General features: G+C 34.5%; 1 long non-coding RNA gene across 1 annotated transcript; it reads right to left on the minus strand.

Annotated features, from left to right (window-relative positions):
• Window positions 1–221: 221 nt before the first annotated feature.
• Window positions 222–9,611, minus strand: LOC309611709. Its single transcript, XR_014234693.1, has 2 exons — window positions 7,990–9,611; window positions 222–7,676 (listed from the first exon to the last, which is right to left on the minus strand). It is a non-coding gene; the product is annotated as an uncharacterized lncRNA (long non-coding RNA).
• Window positions 9,612–11,811: the final 2,200 nt, after the last annotated feature.

An 11,811-nucleotide genomic window follows, 5' to 3' on the forward strand; every position in this document is an offset into this window, starting at 1 on the left:
ACAGTTATCCCTATAATTAACATTTTATATTAATATGGTACATACATCACAATAAATAAATCAGTATTGATACATTATTATTAACTAAAGTCCACACTTTATTCAGATTTCCTTAGTTTTTACCTAATGTACTTTTCTCCTGTTCTAGAATCCTACCCAGGATACTACATCAGACTTTCATCATGTCTTCTTATGGTCCTCTTGGCTATGACAGTTTCAGGTTTTACTTATTTTTTATTACCTTGAGTTTTAGGGAGTCCTGGTCAGGTTTTTATGGAATGTCCTCAACTGGGATTTGTCTGATGTTTTTCTCATGGTTAGACTATTTATGGACTTTGAGGAGGAAGACCCACAGAGGTAATTGCCATTCTCATCACATCAGATCAAGGGCACATACTATGAACATGACTCAGCACAGTTGAGGTTCATGTTGATCACCTGGTTGAGGTGGTGTTTGTTAGGTTCTCTCACTGTACTCTTTTTTCCTCTTTCCATTCTGTACTTTTTGGAATTAAGTGACTAGACACAGGAGTGAGGAGTTATGCCTCACCTCCTTGAAGACAGAATATCTGCATAAATAAATTATTTGGAGTTCTTCTTCATGGGATATTTTTCTATTCCCCCTATTTATTTTACTTATTAATTTATTCATTTACTAATTTTGTACTTTGGGTTATAGCCAAAACCACTTTATTTTTTTGCTGCTCAAATTGTTCCAGCTTTGGCACTGGGGACTCTTTCAGTTAGATCCTGTGCCTCTTTGACATACTCTCATCATTATCGGTTTTTTTGTTTGTGTGTTTGATTTTTAGTACTTCCTCACTTTCTGACAGTACAAGATGTTCCAGGCTCATATTTTATATTTCTCCATCCCTTCCCTGGAATGCCCAGCCATTTCTCCAAGGGGCCCTGGTTCCTTTTATTGCAGAAGGGTATTAGAAACCAAGATCTAGGTGCTAGATGTGCTCATTGCTACTAGGGTGTCATTGCTTCTAGGCCCTTTCAGCTGACAGAGCAAGAAAATATATGAAGGACTACTAACCCACATATATAAACATATCTATAAATATTTCCATATGTGTCCATCTCCATCTATATTAAGCCAAGATCTTTCCAACTCTAATCCATTACTATGTGAATCATTCCAGCCCTCTCCCCTTGCTCGTCTGTAACCTCCCACTCCAGAAGTGAGAAGTCTGGTTCCCACCATTGCCATCCATTACTTAGTTGTTCAGTTCCAGTATAGATGTATAGTGGTGTCAGAGTTGTTAACTCATATTCCTGTGGGAAACAAGTTTGTCAGCTAGAGTACAGTGCTTGTGTGCAGTTCTTCTTGCTTTAATCCTATAGATGCCACTCATTTCCATAGTTACTGAGGTTAGCACCTTTTTTTCTCACACTCTCTTCAGTGAGATAAAGTTACATCTTTTGTCTCAGTCTGCATCCTGACCTGGTATCGCCTCTGACCCCCCAGTAAATGTTTTTTAATTTACATGCATTCAGGCCACTATTTGTGCTGTAAATTTCTGTGGGTTTTGAAAAATGCATAATGGCATGTATCCACCATTGCAACTATCATACAGATTAGTTTCACTGCTCTAAAAAAATCTCTTATGCTGTTGCTTCCCAAACACCTGGCCACCACTGATCTGTTTACCATCTTTATAGGTTTGTCTTTTCCAGAATGTCATATAATTGGAATCATACAGTAAGTAATCTTCAGATTGGTTTCTTTCACTTAGCAGTATGCATCTGTGCTTTTGCATTGCTTGATATCTCATTCTCTTTCATCGCTGAAGAGCATTCCACTGCTTGGATGTGCGGTTTGTACATTCACCTATTGAAGGACGTCTTGGTTACTTCCAGGTTTGATGATTATGAATAAATCTGCTGTAACCATTTATATGAAGATTTTTTTGTGTAGACATAAGTTTTAAATCACTTTGGTAAATACCTAGTACCTTGATTGCTGGATTGTATGGAAAGACTATGCTTAGCTTTGTGAGAAACTGTCAAACTATTTTCCGAAGTGTCTTATCATTTTCATTCCCACTAGCAATGAATAAGAGTTTGTATTGTTCTGAATGCTCACCAGAAATTAGTGTTGTCAATTTTTGTGTTGTAGTCGTCCAATAGATGTGTAGAGTTACTCACTGTTTTAATTTTTTTCAATTTCACTGATAACAAATTATGTTGAGCATCTTTTCATGTTTATTTGATATATATACTATTTTCTTCTGTGAGCTGTCTGTTCAAATATTTTGCTTATTTTTTAAAAATTAATTAATTAATTAATTTCTTTTTGGCTGCATTGGGTCTTCAATGCTGCACATGGGCTTTCTTTAGTTGCGTTGAGCAGGGGCTACTCTTTGTTGTGGTGTGCGGGCTTCTCATTGCTGTGGCTTCTCTTGTTGCAGACCACGGGCTCCAGGCACACGGGCTTCAGTAGTTGTGACACATGGGCTCAGTAGTTGTGGCACACAGGCTCTAGAGTGCAGGCTCAGTAGTTGTGGAGCAACGGGCTTAGTTGCTTAGTTGCATGTGGGATCTTCCTGGACCAGGGCTTGAACCCATGTCCCCTGCATTGGCAGGCGGATTCTTAACCACTGCGCCACCAGGGAAGCCCCTCTTCTGCTTATTTTTAAAAATTAAAATTGTTTTTTAATTGTTGAAGTTTAAGAGTTCTTTGTATATTTTAGGTGCAAGTCTTTTATCAGATACGTGATATTTTCTTCCATTGTGTGGCTTTTGATTCTTTTAACATCATCTTTTGCAGAGTAGGTTTTAATTTTAATAAAGTTGAACATCTATTTTTTTCTTTCATGAATTATGATTTTGGTGTTGTATCTCATCACTGAACCCAAAGGCACAGATTTTCTAAAATGTTTTCTTTTAGAAGTTTTATAGTTTTGCATTTTTACATTTGGCCAATGATCAATTTTGAGTTAATTTTTGTGTAAAGTGTAAGATGTGTGTCTAGATTTATGTATTCTTTTCTTGCTCTGTGATTTTTTAAAAATTATTTATTTATTTGGCTGCATCGGGTCTCAGTTGCCACACGCGGGACCTTTGTTGTGGCATGTGGGATCTTTCATTGCATCATGCAGGCTTCTCTCTAGTTGTGGCATGGGCTCTAGAGCATGTGGGCTTAGTTGCCCCTCTTCTTGTGGGATCTTAGTTCCCCAAACAGGGATTGAACCCACATCCCCTGCATTGGAAGGCAGATTCTTAACCACTGGACCACCAGGGAAGTCTCTGCTCTGTGATTTTTAAAAAGCCATCCATTTTTCCACTTTTCTATTGAGTTATTTGACTTCATATTGTCGAATGAGAGAGTTCTTGATATATTCTCAGTATTGTTCTTTTATCAGTTGCATATTTTATAAATATATTCTCCCAACCTATGGTCTGTGGCTTGCTTTGAAGTTTTTTCTTGGTTTCTTTATTGAATATATACATTACCACAGTACTATTCATATACATAACTTCAGACATTCACATTGCATTTTATTGAACATGGTAACCCTGCACACACACACAAAAAATGAAGTTTAATTTTTGGGCTGACAAACTATCAATCTTTTCCATTATGGTTAGACTTTTATTTTGTTTGTAAAATTCTTTCCTATTTTGAGAAAAAATATATATTTATATATATATTTTATTCTATTATCTCCTAAATTTAAATATTTGAACTTAAATTTAGAATATTATTACACATAAATTTATTTCTAAATATGAGACAGAGATACAGTTCAATTTTTTTCCATATGAGTAAACATTTGTCCCCGAAGCATTTATTGCCTAGTTCCTGACTTTCTTACTGATTTATTTTGTCATCTCTGACGTATATGAAGTTCCTCTATATGTGTTTGACTAGGATTTCTTTCCTGTTTCTTTGGTCTATTTGTCTATCCTTTCACCAATAAACTAACCTTGTGTTTATATTAAATTCAAATTTTGAAAGCTTAGTAGGGTGAATTTCTGCTTATTTTTCTTCAAATTTGTCTTAGCTCTTCTTGGTATTTTAAAATCCCATATTGATTTTTGCTTATCAAATTCCATTAAAAAACATGTTAGAATGTTTTTAGAATTGCATTGAATCTATAAATTAATTTGGGTAGAATTGCCATATTTTAGATTTTGAATATTATTGCCGATAAATTTGGTATATCTACCCGTGTATTTTGAAATTTTAATATTCCTTAATAACGTTTTTTTTTTCTTTCTGTGAAATTTAGCATGTACTTTGTTAAGTCGATTCCTGGGTATCTGATAAAGCTTGTTGCTGTTATGAATGGTATCTATATATTTTTAATGTCACTTCTAAATTAATTGTTTCTGGCATACAAGAAATAAATCAATTTTTATGTATTTCTCTTATAACTAGCTAACTTGATTTACTCTTTCCTCAGTCAGTTCTAATACTCTACATTTCTCTATGCAATCATAATATCGGTCAACAATGAGATTTTTTATTCAATAATCTTTATTTTTTAAATGTAGTGTTTGCTAGGACCACCAGTACAATGTTGGATAGAAGGAGTGACAACAAGCCTTTTTCTCTTGATAAAAAAGAGTACTTCTAAAATGTACTAGTTTCATAGGTTTTGTTAGAAACACTGATCAAATTAAGGTAATTTGTTCTGTTCCTAGTTCGCTAAAACATTTGTACTAAAAATCAGGTGTTAACTTTTCAAATACTTATTTTTTGCATGTGTTGCAGTAATCAGTAATCTTTTTACCTGATAATGAAATGAATTACATTCAAATTGTCCATAAACATTGAGTGTCTATGGTTGGAATCACGGTATTAGGAAGAAAGAACTAGGAAAATAGAAGTGATGGTCAGAGAATGGAATGCATGCAACTGAAATTATATAGAGACTGCAAGTTATAGAAATGTTATAGAAATGTAAGTTCTGGTACATAACCATGAGAATGAGTGCCTAGAACAAGATTATCTGAAGAGAGGTGTTCGAGAAATTAATAGGTGTTGGAAGAATCATCTTTATGCACTGTGAAATCACCAAGAATGAAGATAGGAATAATGGTACAAGCAGTGAGCCAAGAGCTATGAACATTGAGACTTGAAGGGGAACAGGTGGATGATACCAGCAAGTAATGGTAGTAGTGATATAATCTGATGCCATGAAATTTAAAGCTGGGGTTTTAAGTGAGGAGTAAGGGAGAATGATTTAGAAGTGGCAATTAGGGGCACAGAGGATACTTGCCCCTTTTGCAATTAAGAGGGTTAGCTGTGTAGAAGCAACGTTTCAGAGGAGAGTCACATAGCTGTAAGAACAAGAGGATAAAGGATGTTTAGAGATGATTTTGAGTACACAGTAAATATTACAATTAATTGACAACGAGCTCCAGAGATCATGGTAGACCGAATTTAAAAATTGAGGTGGTGTTAGGAGATGAGAATGGAATAAAGCATATTCATAGAAATTTAAGGTTAGAATGATGGAGTTGAGAGGTAACTCAAAAGTCTGTGTCTTGTAGTGATAACTGGGTATAATGAACATAGTAAAATTAGGCTCCATAGATACAGCGTGGGTAATAGGGATGAGGCTGTGTGAACTAGTGGGGTAGGGAGGGGATGTCTGGGTTCTATTTTTTTAAGAGTTAATTTTTTAGAGCAGTTTTAGGTACGCGACAACATTGAAAGGAGGTACAGATTTCCTATATACCTCCTGACCCCACACATGCATAGCCTCCCTAATTATCAGCATCCCCCATCAGAGTGGTATATTAGTTACATTTGCTAAACCTATATTGAAATACCATAATCACCCAAAGTCCATATTTCACATTATGATTCACTCTTGGTGTAGTACATTCTATGAGTTTGGACAGATGTATAATGACATGTATCCATCATTATAGTACCATACAGAGTAGTTTCACTGCCCTAAAATCCTCTGTGCTCTACCTATTTGTCCCTCTTCACCCCATCCAGCCCCTAGCAACCATTGATCTTATTACTGTCTTCCTAGTTTTGCCTTTTTCAGAATGTCATATAATTAGAATCATGCAGTGTGTAACCTTTTCAGATTAACTTCTTTCACTTAGTAATGTGCATTAAAGTTCCTCTTTGTATTTTTATGGCTTGATAGATCATTTATTTTTATTGCTGATTAATATTCCATTGTCTGTATATACCACAGTTTATTCACCTACTGAAGGAAATCTTGGTTGCTTCCAAGTTTTGGCAATTATGGAAAAAGAAAGCTGCTATAAACATCTGTGTGCAGATTTTTATGTGGACCTAAGTTTTCAGCTCCTTTGGATAAATAACAAGTTTTGTAAGAAACCATCATACTGTCTTCCAAAATGACTGTGCCATTTTGCATTCCCACCAGCGATGAGCAAGAGTTCTAGTTACTCCACATGCTCTCCAGAATTTGGTGTTGTCAGATTTTGGCCATTCTAATAGGTGTGTAGTGATATCTCATTGTTTTTATAATTTGCATTGCCCTGATGACATGTGATGTGGAGCATTTTTTCACATACTATCTGCCATTTATATATCTTCTTTGCTAAGTTGTCTGTTAAGGTCTTATGCCCATTTTAAAATCAAGTTGTTTGCTTTTCTACTGTTGAGTTTTAAGAGTTCTTTGTATATTTTGAATAACATTCCTTTATCAGATGTATTGTTTGCAAATATTTTCTCCCGGTCTGTGGCTTGCCTTTTCATTCTCTTGGCACTGTTTTTACAGAGCAGAAGTTTCTAATTTTAATGAAGTCCAGGTTGTCCATTATTTTTTTTTTTAGTGGATTGTGCTTTTGTTTTGCCTCTAAAGGTCATTGCCATATACAAGGTTGTTTATGTTTTCTCCTATGTTATTTTCTAAGAGTCTTATAGTTTTGTGTTTTACATTTAAAACTATGGTCCATTTTGAGTTAATTTTTGTGAAATGTGTTAAGGTCTGTATCTAGATACTTTTTTTTTGCATATGAATTACCAGCTTCTCCATTGTATTGCCTTTGCTCCTTTGTCAAAGATCAGTTGACTGTATTTATATGGGTCTATTTCTGGGCTCTCTAGTCTGTTCCACTGATCTATTTGTCTGTTTTTTTGACAATGCCACACTGTCTTGATTACTGGAGATTTACAGTAAGTCTTGATGTCTGGTAATGTCAGTTATTCAACTTTATTTTCCTACTTGCAATATTTTTTTGGGTATTTTGAAACTTTTGCCTCGCCATATAAACCTCAGAATCAGTTTGTCAATATCCACCAAATAACATGCTGAGATTTTGATTGGAATTTCACTGAATCTATAGATCATGTTGAGAAGAAATGACATCTTGACAATATTGAGTCTTTTTATCCATGAACATGAAATCTCTCTCCATCTATTTATTTCTTTAATTTCATTCATCAGAATCTTGTAATTTTCTTCATATAAGTCATGTACATATTTTGTTAGATTTATACCTAGGTGCTAATATAAATAATACTGTGTTTTTAATTTCAAATCCCCTTTTGTTCATTGCTGAATGTAAGAAAGCACTTAATTTTTATAAACTAATCTTGTATCCTGCAACCTTGTGATAATCACTTATTAGTTCCAGGAGTTTTGTGTCATTTCTTTTGGATTTTATACATAGATGACCATTTCACCTGTGAAAAGACAGTTTTATTTCTTCCTTCCCAATTTGTATACCTTTTTTTTTTTTAATTTATTTATTTATTTATTTATTTTATTTATGGCTGTGTTGGGTCTTCGTTTCTGTGCAAGGGCTTTCTCTAGTTGTGGCAAGTGGGGGCCACTCTTCATCGCAGTGCGTGGGCCTCTCACTGTCGCGGCCTCTCGTTGTGGAGCACAGGCTCCAGATGCGCAGGCTCAGTAATTGTGGCTCTCTGGCCTAGCTGCTCTGCGGCATGTGGGATCTTCCCAGACCAGGGCTCGAACCCGTGTCCCCTGCATTGGCAGGCAGACTCTCAACCACTGTGCCACCAGGGAAGCCCCTGTATACCTTTTATTTCCTTGATTTGTCTTGTTACGTTAGCTAGTACTTCCAGTATGATGTTGAAAAGGAGCGGTGAGAGGATCACCCTTGCCTTGTTTCTGATCTTAGTAGGAGAGCTTCTAGTCTTCTTCTAGAAAAGTAGAGTTTCATACGTCATTAATTATGATGTTAGCTGTAGGGGTTTTTGTTTGTTTCAGGTTTTTTGGTACATATTTCTTATCAGTTTGAGGAGGTCTCCCTTTATTCCTAGTTTACTGAGAATTTTTCTTTTTATCATGAATGGATGTTGGATTTTGTCAAATCCCTTTTTTTTAATCTATTGATATGATCATGTGGATTTTTCTTTTTTAGCTTGTTGATGTGATGATTTATATTAATTGATTTTCAAATGTTGAAACAACCTTCTATACCTGGGATATATCCCACTCGGTCATGGTATATAATTCATTTTATACATTGTTGGATTTGATGTTTTAATATTTTGTTGAGGAGTTTTACATCTATGTTCATAAGAAAGATTGATCTGTATTTTTCTTTACCTGTAATATCTTTGCCTGGTTTTGGTATAAAAGTTAATATTAGCCTCATAGAACAAGTTAAGAAGTATTCCTTCTGCTTCTATCCTCTGAAAGAGATTGTAAAGAATTGTCATAATTTATACTTTTAATGTTTGGTAGAATTCACCAGTGAACCCATCTGGGCCCGATGCTTTATGTTTTAGAAGACCATTAATTACTGATTCAGTTTCTTTAATAGACATAGGCTTATTCACATTGTCTATTTCTTCTTGTGTAAGTTTTGGGAAATTGTGTCTTCAAAGAATTGGTCCATTTCATCTAGGTGACCAAATTTGTGGGCATGGAATTGTTCATAGTATTCCTTAATTATTCTTTTAATGTTCTTGGTATCTGTAGTGATGTGCCCTCTTTCATTTCTGATATTAGTAATTTGTGTCCTCTCTTTTTTTTTCTTAGCTTGTCTAGGAACTTATTAATTATATTGATTTTTTCTTCAAAGAACCAGCTTTTGGTTTCTTTATTTTCTTTATTGATTTCCTGTTTTTAATTTTATTGATTTTTGTTCTAATTCTTATTATTTCCTTTCTTCTACTTATTTTGTATTTAATTTGCCCCTCTGTTTTTAGTTTCCCAAGGTGAAAACTTAGATTAGTGATTTTAGATCTTTTTCGTTTCTAATATATGCATTCAACGTTATAAGTTTCCTGCTAAGCACTGCTTTGGCTCTATCTCACAAATTTTTACAAGTTGTGTTTTCACCTTTATTTAGTTCAAAATATTTTAAAATTTATCTTAAGATTCCTTCTTTGTTTACAAGTGTGTTGTTTAAGGAATTCCCTGGCTGTCCACTGGTAACCACTGGTTTGTTCTCTGTTTCTGTTTTGTTAGATTCATTAGTTTGTTTTATTTTTTAGATATCACATATAAGTAAAAGCATACAGTATTTGTCTTTTTCTGTCTGACTTATTTCACTAAGCATAGTTCCCTCCAGGTCCATCCATGTTGTTGCAAATGGCAAAATTTCATTCTTTTTATGGCTGATATTCCATTAAATATATATATATAATTATATTTTTATATATGGTATGTGTATATATATATATATATATATATATATATATATATATATATATATATATATATATACATACATACACCATATCTTCTTTATCCATTCATCTGTTGGTGGACACTTAGGTTGCTTCCATACCTTGACTATTGTAAATAATGCTTCTATGAATGGTATCTGCCTTGGTTAGAGGCAGGATCTGGCCCAAGGCATTGGAGCCACACTTTTGAGCTGTCTCTTCTTTTTCTTCAGTGTGTGCATGTGTGTGTGTTGGGGGGGGGGGGGGACTTTAACTCTTCTCTCCTTAGGAAGTATTCCCAAGCCTGTGGTATCCTAATCCTCTTTTGGGTGACCCACTAGGGGTGTGAATCCCTACTTCTCCTCCCCTCCTACCAGACTCTGTGTGGTTCTTTCTTTATAGCTTCGGTTGAAAAAGAGCCATTCTACTAGTCTTCAGGTTGTTCTCAGTAAGAGCTGCTCTATATGTAGTTGTAGTTTTGATGTATTTATGGGGGGAGGTGAGCTCGGGGTCTTCCTACCCTGCCATCTTGATCCTGCCCCCTTCCACTTACTTCTAATGTATATGTGTCTTTATATCTAAAATGACATTCTTGTGGACAGCATAGAGTTGGACCTAATTTTTTGGTTCCCTCTGTCAATTTCTGTTTTTTAATTGGTGCAGTTAGAATATTGATATTCAAAGTGATTACTGATAATCAGATTAATATATACCATATTTGTTAGCTTTTTCTTTATGTTGCCTTTGTTTTTTGTCCTATTTTTGCCTTCCACTCTTATTCTGCCTTTTGTGGTTTTACTTTAGCATTTCGTATAATTCTATCTTCTCTCTTAGCATATCAGTTATACTTCTTTTATTACTTTTTAAGTGTTTGCCCTAGAGTTTACAATATACATTTACAACAAATCCAAGTCCACTGCCACTTTCAAGTAATACTACATTACTTCATGGGTAGTGTGACTGCCTTATAATAACAAAATAATCCTAATTCTTCCCTCTCCTGTCCCTTGTATCATTGCTGTCATTTGTCTTACACATATATAAGCATACTTAAGCACATATATTTAGTATGCGTGTGCATATATATGTATACATATACATATGTGTATACACAAGTATATATACATATATGTATAGATGCATGATATATATTGATACATAAGCATATATAATTGAATACATTGTTTCTATTATTTGGAACAAGTAATATCTGTTATATCTGTTAGATCAATTAAGAATAAGAAAAAAAAATTTTAATTTTACCTTCACTTATTCCTTCTTTGATGCTTTTTCTTTCTTTATGTAGATCTGAGTAGCTTATCCATGTTATTTTTCTTCTCTCTAAAAAATATTCTTTTAACGTTTCTTGCAAGACAGGTCTACAAGAAGCAAACTCCCTCAATTTTTGTTTGTCTGAGAAAGTATTTCTCCTTTATTTTAAAAAGATAATTTCTCAGAATTCTAGGTTGGTGCTTTCTTTTGTTTTTTTTTTTTCAACACTTTACATATTCCACACCACTCTCTTCTTGCATGCGTGGTTTCTGAGGAGAAGGCAGATGTGATTCTTATCTTTGTACCTCTAAGGTGTTTTCCTCCTCTGGCTTCTTTCAGCATCTTTTTCTTTCTCTTTGCTTTTTTGTTATTTGAAAATGATATGGCTAGGTGAATTTTTTTTAAGATATTTTTTGATGTGGACCATTTTTAAAGTCTTTATTGAATTTGTTAAAGTATTGCTTCTGTTTTGTGATTTGGTTTTTTGGCCCTGAGGCATGTGGGATCTCAGCTCCCCGACCAGGGATTGAACCTGCACCCTCTGCATTGGAAGGTGAAGTCTTAACCACTGGACCACCAAGGAAGTCCCTAGGTGAATTTTTTTCTTGGCATCCTGCTTGGTGTTTTCTGAGGTTCCTAGATCTGTGACTTGATGTCTGACATTATTTGGGAGGAAATTCTTAGTCTTTATTGTTTCAAATATTTCTTCTGTTCCTTTCTTTCTTTCCTTCTGGCATTCCCATTATGTATACGTTATACCTTTTGTAGTTGTCCCATAGTCCTTGAATATTCTGTTCTATTTTTTCAGTCTTTGTTTCTTTGCTTTTCAGAGTTGAAGGTTTCTATTGATATAGCCTCTAACTTAGAAATTCTTTCCTCAGACTTGTCTAGTCTACTAGTAAGCCCATCAAAGGCATTCTTCATTTATGATATACTGTTCTTGATCTCTA

The sequence above is a fragment of the Balaenoptera borealis genome (assembly GCF_965194805.1).
Source record: "Balaenoptera borealis genome assembly, chromosome: 15".
NCBI lineage: Eukaryota > Metazoa > Chordata > Mammalia > Artiodactyla > Balaenopteridae > Balaenoptera > Balaenoptera borealis.